Source organism: Canis lupus, chromosome 19, assembly GCF_048164855.1.
Source record: "Canis lupus baileyi chromosome 19, mCanLup2.hap1, whole genome shotgun sequence".
Lineage (NCBI taxonomy): Eukaryota > Metazoa > Chordata > Mammalia > Carnivora > Canidae > Canis > Canis lupus.
The window spans coordinates 25,214,179-25,225,093 of record NC_132856.1 but is presented as its reverse complement, the minus strand read 5'-3'; the positions used below and the strand labels follow the sequence as shown (position 1 = coordinate 25,225,093).

General features: G+C 34.9%; 1 long non-coding RNA gene across 1 annotated transcript; it reads right to left on the bottom strand.

The window, feature by feature from the left end:
* Window positions 1-335: 335 nt before the first annotated feature.
* LOC140611296 (uncharacterized) lies at window positions 336-10,650 on the bottom strand. The gene is made up of 3 exons (XR_012012575.1): window positions 10,606-10,650; window positions 7,338-7,412; window positions 336-456 (listed from the first exon to the last, which is right to left on the bottom strand). It is a non-coding gene; the product is annotated as an uncharacterized lncRNA (long non-coding RNA).
* Window positions 10,651-10,915: the final 265 nt, after the last annotated feature.

The following is a 10,915-nucleotide window of genomic DNA, read 5'->3' as shown; positions in this document are numbered from 1 at the left end:
TTATTATTGTTTTTTGTTTTTTAAAGTCTTTTTTAAGATTATTTATTTATTTATTCATGAGAGACACAGAGATACAGACAGAGGGAGAAGTAGGCTCCTTGCAGGGAGCCCGATGTGGGATCATGCCCTGGGTCAAAAGTAGGTGCTCAACCGCTGAGCCACCAGCTATTATTGTTATAGTAAAAATTATTAAAGTAGTTCCCGGATACCTGAGATACTACTGCTATAATAATAATTATTATTGGTATTGAACATTTTAAAACGTTCCTATTTCTACAGGGTTTACCTCACTCAAGTTTTAACTAGACAGGTTATATTTAGTACCTTAAAACACTGGGAATTTTTAGTTTCTCTCTTGAGCAGCTGCCTTGAGCATTGACCTCATCCCTCCCATAGCTCCAGAACACATAGACTTGGATTGGCTTTGCTTCGGCATGCTATCGTTGTCAAAAAGACCTGACAAGAGAGGAGATACACCATCCCTAGTTCAGTAAACGGTCAGCCTTGTAACTAGCTATTTGACATCTCTCTTACGAATGTCTGTTTATTGCTAGAGCATCACATAGTTCATAAAACACCCATACACAATTTGTCTTATTGATCTGCATTGCAACCTGTCTGGTAGCCAGGGTCAGGATTATATTGCCTCCTGTGTAATAAAGGGTCCTAATCTCAGAGCAGTTGTAGTGACTTGCCCAAGGTCACAGAGCTTTTAAATGGCACAACTGAATTCTAACCTACAACTTCTGAGGCCAAATACTGGCTTTCTTTTGCCACATCATAGATGCCTTCTAATGCCTGCAATTTTCTTGCTTGAGAATATATACTTTTCAATAGATTGTGTCACCAGCGGATGGGTCATTTTCTTATGTCACACTGGTGCCATGAAAAGTGTGCTAAGGCAGAGGTAGCAGCAGCCTGGCATTCTTACATCAGCCATGGGAAGTCAGACAAACGGATTCCAAAAAGTACCTTCTGAGACTGTAGGTCTTTGTTGATTTCTCAAAATTGTGTTTGATTAGAAGATCTGAAGGTAGGGGGTGCAAGATAGGTTTAGGGACAACTCCTCACCTATAATCACTTAGAAATACCTGAACTCATTCACTATCCTAGGCATGAAAGACTGCAGAATCAATGCACCAAGCCCTCTTTTCATAAACTTATTTGTAAATTAAGGTATCACATAAAATGAGTTGATAAATGAATTTAACATATTTTCTTTAAAACTTCTATACAAAGAGGAGAAAAAAAGTAATGGAGGCTTTCCATGGGATTGCCTCAGAGCATTATCAGATGTTCTTGTCTGTGAAATTCTTTTAAGTAATGTTGCATGACTGCACACACCTTATTTTTACTAAGTAAGATTGTAAGAGTTTCTGAAGTAGTTTCTTGTGGGAAGAGAACTGGCTTCTATGATTCAGTGTTAGGGGTAAAGGCTCACCTAAGTTGCTGTCTTTTTTCCACAATTTGCTGGTTGGGTGATTTTGGCCAAGTGACAAGATCTCTAGACATAGGTTTATCATCTATAAAATGAGGCAACTAATAAGACCTTCCTTGTAGTTTCTATGAAGATTAAACAAGATGATTCATACACAGTGCTTAGAAAAGTAACTGGAACTAGTAGGTGCTCAAATGCTAGCAATTTATTGTCAATTGCTTCTCAAACAGACATTAATTGGGTGTGACCTTTGGCAAGTGACTTCATTTGTGTCAATTGCTTCATTTGATCAGAATATGATACAGATTGTTTTAACTGAGTGAGATGTGGTGGGTAAGGGATTGGATTTGAGTCAGATTGCTTAGGTTTCAGATTCCATGGGAAAGTACCAGAACATCTCTAGGCTCATGATGCCCTTTGTTGTTAAATGCTAAAAACAAGAGAATCTACCTTAGAGGGTTGTTCAGGAGATTGAATAATAAAATGAATGGAAAACACTTAGAACAGTGCCTTACATGTGCCAATACTTAAAAAATGGAGTGATAATATAACAGTGAGGGAGTTGGAATAAAGAGCTAATGTTTATTATGCCTTTCTCCCTTGGTTTGAAAAAATTGACTCTCTAAACCTCTAATGAGAATATTTTAGAAGCAAGCCATTGACATCTTTGTGCTATTAGCTGCCTGTCTCTGGGTTGTCAGTCTCTGGCTCCTGCTGAGTAGCTTGGCCTGCCCTTGGCTTTGGGTCCTTGCTCCCTAAAGGGGCATGTTTGGGACTGAGCCAGAGTCCACACATACACAGTGGGTCCCACAGCTCACAGCTGCTGCCAATCTGTTGCTTAGAACACATTCTCCTTCAGAGTTCCTCTTAGCTGTCATTCCAGAGGTGTTTGGATGGAAGATGCCTCTCAAAAGTTCGTTCCTCCTGCATTAGATTCTACATTTCTGACAATTATGGAATCCCATTTCCGTGCATCCCTTGCCTGAGCCCAGAAACATATTATCATCCCTGATTCCTTATCTGTACCTGGAATACTTTTGTCTTTCATCCCAGCCTGTAAAAATCCAGGCCTATCTTTAATGGTCTAACTAGAAACATTTCTTTCTTCACAATTAATCATAAGTTCTCTCCTGCATCTAAACTTCTCACAACCTTTCAAAAAAAAAAAAAAAAATCCAAACTCTATGATAGCCTGTACGATTCTATATGATCTTGTGATCTGATCTTGTCTGCATCTCTGAATTACCATCTCCTGCTTCTGTGCTTTAGTCACACAAGTCTTCTATCTGTTCCTTTAGGATTCCAAGTTCATTTACTGCCTTGGTACTTATTGTTCAAATCTGCCTGGAAAACTTTCCTCCAAAATCATTTTATGCTCTTTCTCTGCACCCCCCCTTAATTTTAAGCCCTCAAAGAGGACTTTCCTGGCCATCCAATAAAAAACAAAACAAAAAGCCCACTTCATCCTGGTCATTCTTGCACAGGGGTTCAGCTGGAGGTGATTTTGCACCCCCAGGAGATTGGCAATGCCTGCAGGTATTTCTGGTTGTCATACCTGAGAAGATGCTGTTGGTACTTAGAAGCCAGGGATGCTGCTAAATACCCCACAACAAATAATTATCTGGCACAATATACCAGTAATGCTAAAGTTGCAAAACTCCATCTAGCATGTAGCCTTGTTTTATTTTCTTTAAGGAATCTGACATTCTTTGAAACTGTCTCAGAAAACTGTCTTTTCTGGTTTTACCTATCTCCTGATTTAGGATGCAAGATCCAGGAGAGCAGAAAACTTGTCTGTCTTGGTCATTGTTGCATCTCCAGTGTCTGCTATGATGCTATGATGCCTGACACTTGATAGAAGCTTTAAAAGTTTTAGTTGAATTATTAAAACAATCTGAATAAATTTTGACAGAAATTTACCATGTGTATTCCTTAACCACACTGGGCCATGTGTGTTGTGCGTGTCTGTGTGTTGGTTGTTTGTGCTTGTTCTTGGATTAGTTTGTGGAAGGGATATAACTCCACAGTGACAAGCATGATGAATAAACATAGGTTGGCTGAAATGAACTCATTAAAAGAAAATGCCCATAGTAAGTGTATTTTCCTTTTCCTGTGTATCTAAGTTTCCATGTAGCAATCCTTTGTATCATGGGCTTCTGGTTTTCTCTTTCTGCTCTGCTGAGCTTGCTACAGTGTTCTTAGTACATTTAATGCTGATTTTATTTATAATGTGTTTTTAGCTACCTAAAAAATGAATAAAACTCAACATACATTCTCATAATTTCTGGGAATACATTAAAATTCCCAACACCAGACTTTTGTACCCCAAGTTAGCCAACTCCTTTTTTTCAGGCTTTGGAATGTCACCCCCACCCCCATCCTACTTCTGTGTGTATGCAGTGTTCAGAATCCTGAGAACATGTTAATGATTTGCGATTAAGTCTAAAGTGTCATTGTATTAAAATTTGAAAGTGCAGTTTTCTGCTCTTTTAAAAACCAGACAGGTAAGAGCAAGCTCAATGAAATGCCACTGATGTTTCTGTGGTATAGTTCTCCTAAGAACAGAATAGGCCACAGTACAGTGACAACAATGTGTGTAATATGCATTGGCACTGTCCTGTTTGGGATAGTTTCAACAATTATTTTAAGCTATAAGAGAATGCAGAATTGGGCCTTACTTGTTATCATGGAATTGGGCACTATGCACCCCTTTGTCTGAAAGAGAGCCAGCCAACTGTATCCATGTGAGGCTTGTTAAGCTACTGTGCCTTCATCATTCCACACTTCTCCTGCAGTATCTGTAAGCAGAAGACTAGATGCGTTCCTGATTCATGAAAACAGAGAGCTGTGCTGTGGATTTTCCCCCCTTCCTCTGGAAAGGAGGGTAAGGAATTCCAGATCATCTATGATACTGGGTCTATGAAATCAAGCTTGCTGTGTTAACTTTTCTATATTCCTACTAAGTCTTTTTCTGCTTGTAAAAAACGTACATTATCCATCTTCTCTGATGGTGAACTTGCCTATTTTTCATCTTGCAGTTGTCATTTTCTACTTTATGTATTTTGAAGTTACATTGTTAGGTTTTACGAGTTTAGTTTATCATATACCTTCTTAGCGAATCAAATTGTTAATGTGCTTAGTATTGAATGATTACTATTTGTATGAAATTATTATTTTTGTCCTAAAGTTTATTGTGTATATTATGATTACTTCTATACCCACTGTCTTTCAGTTAATGTCTACCTCATATAACCTTTATCTTTTAACCCCTCTGAGTCTTTAAGTTTAGATTTGTCACCTATAAATGGCAGATAACTGCCGCGGTTTTTAAAAACAGGCAATTTTGAATAACTAGGCCAGAGAATTTCCTAGAACATTAAGCCTATTTATATTAATATGATTTCTAATATATTTGTACTTATTGATATCATGTTATTTATGTACTGTAAGTCTTGCTTTTCTTTCTTTTTTCCCCCCTTCTTTCTTATTTTAGATTGATGAAATTTTGTTTCTTTTACTCCATTTTATCCCTTAATTTTTTTTGGAACTTCTATGTCATATATCGATTATTGTAACTTGCCTGCCTATCTTAATGACATCTGAAGTTAATCAGTATCTTTATCACACTACTGAATAATAAGAACTTAGATCAGTTTACTCAGTTCATCTTCCTCTAGACTTACATACTACCATTTTCTATGTTTTAGTTTTAATTCCTCTTAAATTAGACATTATTATTACATTCTTCACTGTTAGTGATTTTTTATTTACCCACATATGTACCAGTATCTTTTCTCATATTTCTTTTTGCAACTCAGTCCTTCCAATGTGATATAATTTTCCTTCTGCTTGATACACTCTGTTCGAGTTTCTTTTAGAGTCAGAATCTTCAATAAATTACTAAGCTTTAGTGATACAACTCTTACTCTCAGACTAGTGTATGTGAACAAAGTCTTGATATTATTTGTGATTATACCTTGAAGTAAACTTGACTGTTTTTCTATTTGAAGTTTCTGGATTCTGTAAATTAAAGGGAAAGGAAACAACACAAGTGGAGACATTTAAGAAACAGAAGCAGGGATCCCTGGGTGGCACAGCGGTTTGGCGCCTGCCTTTGGCCCAGGGTGCGATCCCGGAGATCCGGGATCGAATCCCACATCGGGTTCCCGGTGCATGGAGCCTGCTTCTCCCTCTGCCTGTGTCTCTGCCTCTCTCTCTCTCTCTGTGACTATCATAAATAAAAATTAAAAAAAAAAGAAGCACAATTATCACCACTAGGTTGATATGGTGTCATTTTTGCTGATTAAAATTGGTCAATATCAAGAAGTTTTATGGTTTATTCTAATATTATAGTTATTCATATATGGACATACAAATGCAGAGAAAATGAAACCCCAAGAATGGAAATAATCTTACTTATGTTGCTATATTTTAATTGATCCAAACTGCCTTTTTATTGGCGAAACTTTATAAGAAAATATAAATTTGAACCTAAAATTAACTTAAGCTAATAAAATATCACCTTTAGTTTATTTTGCATATTGAGGTTCTACAAAATATTTCCTTTGAATATTGAATTTGAATATTGGTTTAACTAAACCAAACCGAAGAATGAAAGATTTTATCATAACACATGTGTTTCTTTATCTATTTATTATTCTTTGCTGTAGAACTTTATACTGTTGTTGTTTTGTAAATAAAGAGTAGATATTCTCTGCTTTATCTTAACTAACGAACACAAAGTTTTTGAAAAACCTTCTACAAAAATGTGAGTTAATGCAGACTTTTCTCTCATGGATCTATGCCTGACGTTTCTCTCACCAAAAGTGAGGACTATGTACAATTTACATTTTTAACTGCATCTGAAATTCTGTAACTCCTTTTACATGACACAGTCATGTACTCTTACTTACAAGAGGATTTGATGTTTGCAATAAACCATTCTAGAATAGAAGAATTGTTATCAATCTGGCTAACAATAATAATTAATTGTTAAATTAATTGTTAAGCTGTTACTTCTTAAAATTTCCTGTTTCCTAGTAAAATACAATCTCTTTCTAGTTTACCTCTTTTATTGACACAAAGTGTTGGCATAATGATGTATTATGATAATATAATCAAAATGGCTTTTTTTCTTGCCTATAATATACTTCCATTTCATATAGCTCCTGGAAATATAAATCAATCCCCATTATGTTTTTATGCTACTTCCTTGATCTTTTCATGTATTTTTTAGAACTAAAGATTTAATTTTGATGAATAAATAAAGTAAGGGCAACTGTTAAGCAAATTTAATCATTATGTAACTGGTCCATAATTCTATTTTTAATAATTTTATAGTTTAATGATTCAACTAAAGCTCATTTTGTTAGAATTATTATTCTATGGAAGGATTATTTAATATAGATTTTAGTTTAAAAAGAATAATAATGCCGTTATCATTATCATTATCACCAATGTTATTTCAACAACAATCATAGTCATTATTCTTTATATCATATTCTTCTCTACCAATTCACTTTAATTATTTCATTTAATCCTCAAAATGTGATGCAGAGAAGTAAATAGAACATGTAATATTCACCATCTTAGAGATGAGAACAATGCATTATATGCATTTTAAGTGACTTAATCAAGCTAATACTGGGTTCTTGGCTTTCTGTCTCTGCCTAGTGTCCCTCCCCCATGCAATCCCAATACTTTTGAAACCCAAACCAATCACCTGGAACAAGCAGTGAATTCTATGTAACTTACAGATAACTTATTGACACAAATCTTGAATCTCAAAATAGAAATAAATACATGATTTTCATGGATTCATCTCTTGTCACATCTTGCAATTAGCTACACTTTGGATAGACTTAAACCTAGATAATCTGACTTGATAGCCACTACTTACACATCACTGTTGAGCACTTGAAATGTAGAGAGTCTCAATGGTTGTTAAGTATCAAAAACACTAGATTTCAAAGAACTGGTGCGACAAAAAGAAAGTAAAATATCTCAGTAATTTTTAGTATTGATTATATGTCAAAATGAAAATATTTTGTATTTACTATGATTAACATATTAAAAGTAATCTCACTTATTTAAAAAAATTCTTACAATGTGTTTATTAGAAAATATACAATAATATATATGGTTCTTATGCATATTTCACATTATATTTTTATTAGACAATTCTATTGTAGAGTTTTCATTTTTCTTGGGTATATTCCCTTGATTTTATTCTTTATTTAGTATGTTTTCCCTTTTAAAATGATTGAGACTTTTATGTGTATTTAAGCCTCATATTAACATAGTCATCCATTTATTTCCTATATTTGGCACTCTACACTCTAATCTCGACCCTGTTATGCTATTTAAAAATGTATTAAATCTTCCTAAATATTTGAAAGGACTTTCAAATTAGAATTTCAGTTGTGTTTTAAAAGTCTAATGTGTTCTAAAAAAAAAGTATGAAGGGAGAGGGAGAGGGTTAGATTACAAATCAATTTTATCCCATAAACATAGGATAAAACTGATTAATAAACTAAAATTAATGATAAAGTAAACTTAATGATAAAGTAAAATTTTACTGAGTAATTACAATGGCAAGTTCTGCCTGAATTTATTCTCTACTGTAAATGTAATATATATATTTTCCCTATGTGTATATATATTATGTATAATACATAGAAAGTTGTTATATTAATTATAATTATGATATATATAACATGTACAATTTATATTAAATATATATAGTATATATTAGAATCTTATATTAGGGAGAATATATGCATATATATAAAACAAAGATATATATGTATATATATATATATAACTTTGTCAATGTGTGTGCTTGTGTATATATATGCGCATATACATGGTTTTCAAGGAACAAATGAATTAGTGAACATACAACACTTAAAACTGCATGCTATAAATAATAAATATTAGCTTTTATTTTCTTACAAATTTTATTTAAGAAAACCCACAGATCAATACATTCCCAAATTATCCATGGCATTAAAGAAATTCCTAGGGAGTTTGGTAGAAATTATTAATAAAAGAGAGTTGGAGAAACATATTGAAATACCTTATTGTCCTTCCACACCATTTAACCTAAATATCCTTTTAGAACTGTACTCTTTTTTATCCTTTTGGAACTGTACTCTTTATATTTCTATTCTTCTTAGAATTTCACTACTGAAGGGGTGCCTGGGTGGCTGAGTTAAGTGTCCACCTTTGGCACAGGTCATGACCTCAGGGTCCTGGGATTGAGCTCGACATTGGGGCTCTCTGCTCAGGAGGGAGTCTGCTTCTCTCTCTATCTCTCTCTCTCTCTGCCCCTCTCCCTGCTCATGATCTCTCTAGAGCACACACATTCTCTGTCTCAAATAAATAAACAAAATCTTAAAAAGAAGAATTTCACCACTAAAGAGGAAAGGATTATTATTTAGTCAAACTCCTTTACCCAACAAATGAAGAAGATGCCACCAAAAGAAGTTAAGACATTCGTTTTGCACTCAAATAGTCATTTAAGAGATGCAAGAGGCATTTGCCAGAGGCCAGGGCTATGTAAAAGTTTTGAAGACAGTGTCTTATTTAATCCTCGTAAATGGCAAGCAAAATAAATATTGTTACTTGTTCCATTGCATGAGTTTGAAAATGAGAGCTGGGAAGAAATTGCGTCAGTTGTCTAAGGTCACACATCAGAAAGATTGACGGTGAACAAACCCCAGTTTGATTCCAAAACTTAGGAACTTGACCTTGTGTTGTGTTGCTTTCCTTGTTAGTTTTTTCATTTGTTCGTTTTTAAAGCAAAGTGGCAAAATGGGGGATTACTAACTAAATATCCCTGGTCAGTCTTGGGTGAAGGTGAATTTAGGGCATGTGTCCCCTCTGGACTCTCACTGGCAACAAATGACAACAGGGAAAGCAGGAAGCCCAAATTTCACAGTTATGGAACCCCAAGCAGACACCTCCATAGAACCCCTTGATCCATTCACTTCAGTGGGAATGAACACAGTAGACAAGGAGATAACAGTTATGATGGACAAAATATATAGACACACTTACTTGAGGGACATGTAAGTTGATTTAAGGAGAAAACAGAGACAGAATGTGAAATGGGTTGTGAAAAATGACTTTTTGTGTCTTCCCTGTCTAGAGACAAAAGAGCTTAACTTTAATTTTTCAGCAGAATGAGGAAGTTATAAAACAAATCTCTGGATCTTTAGTGTGACAGATTCAGCGTTAATGGATTAAAAATAATTTTAAAATTGGGTAAGATCAATCAAATGAATTAACTACCTATTAAGTGAAAACATCAACTTTTCTCTTTATTATTACACTGTTGTAAAATTTTTCTTGAGTAATTTATCTGAAGTAGTATGAGGTCTACTGGGCTTAATGATTTCAACAAATTTGATTTTGGAGAGGACATGAATTATTCGGGTCCTTCCAGCTACCACAAATTCTCCACAAATAAATCATTCAATCCTAAACTGAGGGAGTGGAAGGAAGAATGGAAGATGAAATTTATTCAACCAAAAGTATTCTTCTGCTTTACTAGAAACAATGAGTACAAAATAAGATAGCTCTAAAAAATAGTCACATGAGAAGTGGCAACTCCTGGTAAGAGTAAGTCTATTAGTTTCCTATTGCTCTTAGACCAAATTACCACAAACTTAGTGATTCTAAAAGGTAAAGATTCTTTTATCTTACATACAGTTCTGTATACCAGAATTCTTACTGGACTAAAAGTCAAGGTGTCTGCTGGACTGGGGTGTTTCTGAGTGCTTTAGAGCAGAATCCACTTCCTTGCCTACTCAGCTTCTAGAGATGATCTGCATTTCTTGGCTTGTGGATCTGTTCCTTTATCTTGAAGGCCAGTGGTGTAGCATCTTCAAATCTGTCACTATCTGTCTGTCTGTCTGTCTGTCTCTCTCCTGCCTCCCTTTGCCATTCATTAGGACCCTAATGCTCCAGCCTTCACCACAGAGACACAATTGCCTTGTGCTGTCCATTTCTCCCCTGTGACCAACCATTTGCCATCCCTCTCTTCCTATATCCCTTACCATCAAATATTGGTAGCCACAAATTCTGCTTTAAATTAGTGTTATTCTCTTCAGAGAACTTACCACTTTATTGTACTCCATTATCACCCAAGAAACTTTACCTACCAGGAAACATTTTTCTGAGATACAATTTATTTGGTCATCTGTCCTCTTGGATCTTTTGGCTAACCTACATTCTTGCAACAATTCCTTTGGATTCTTTCTTTTTATGATGGTTATGTGTCACCATTGGTGGTGTTCATTCCACCCATACCATATATTTTTTATTATTCATAGAGCTACCTGGTTGAATCCTACTTCCTTTTTTCCATTTTGCCAGTTGCTCACAATGTCTGTGTGTATACCAACACATACATTAAATATCTGGATGTATACATATGCTAACAATATCTGGGTATGTGGACAGACATCACAG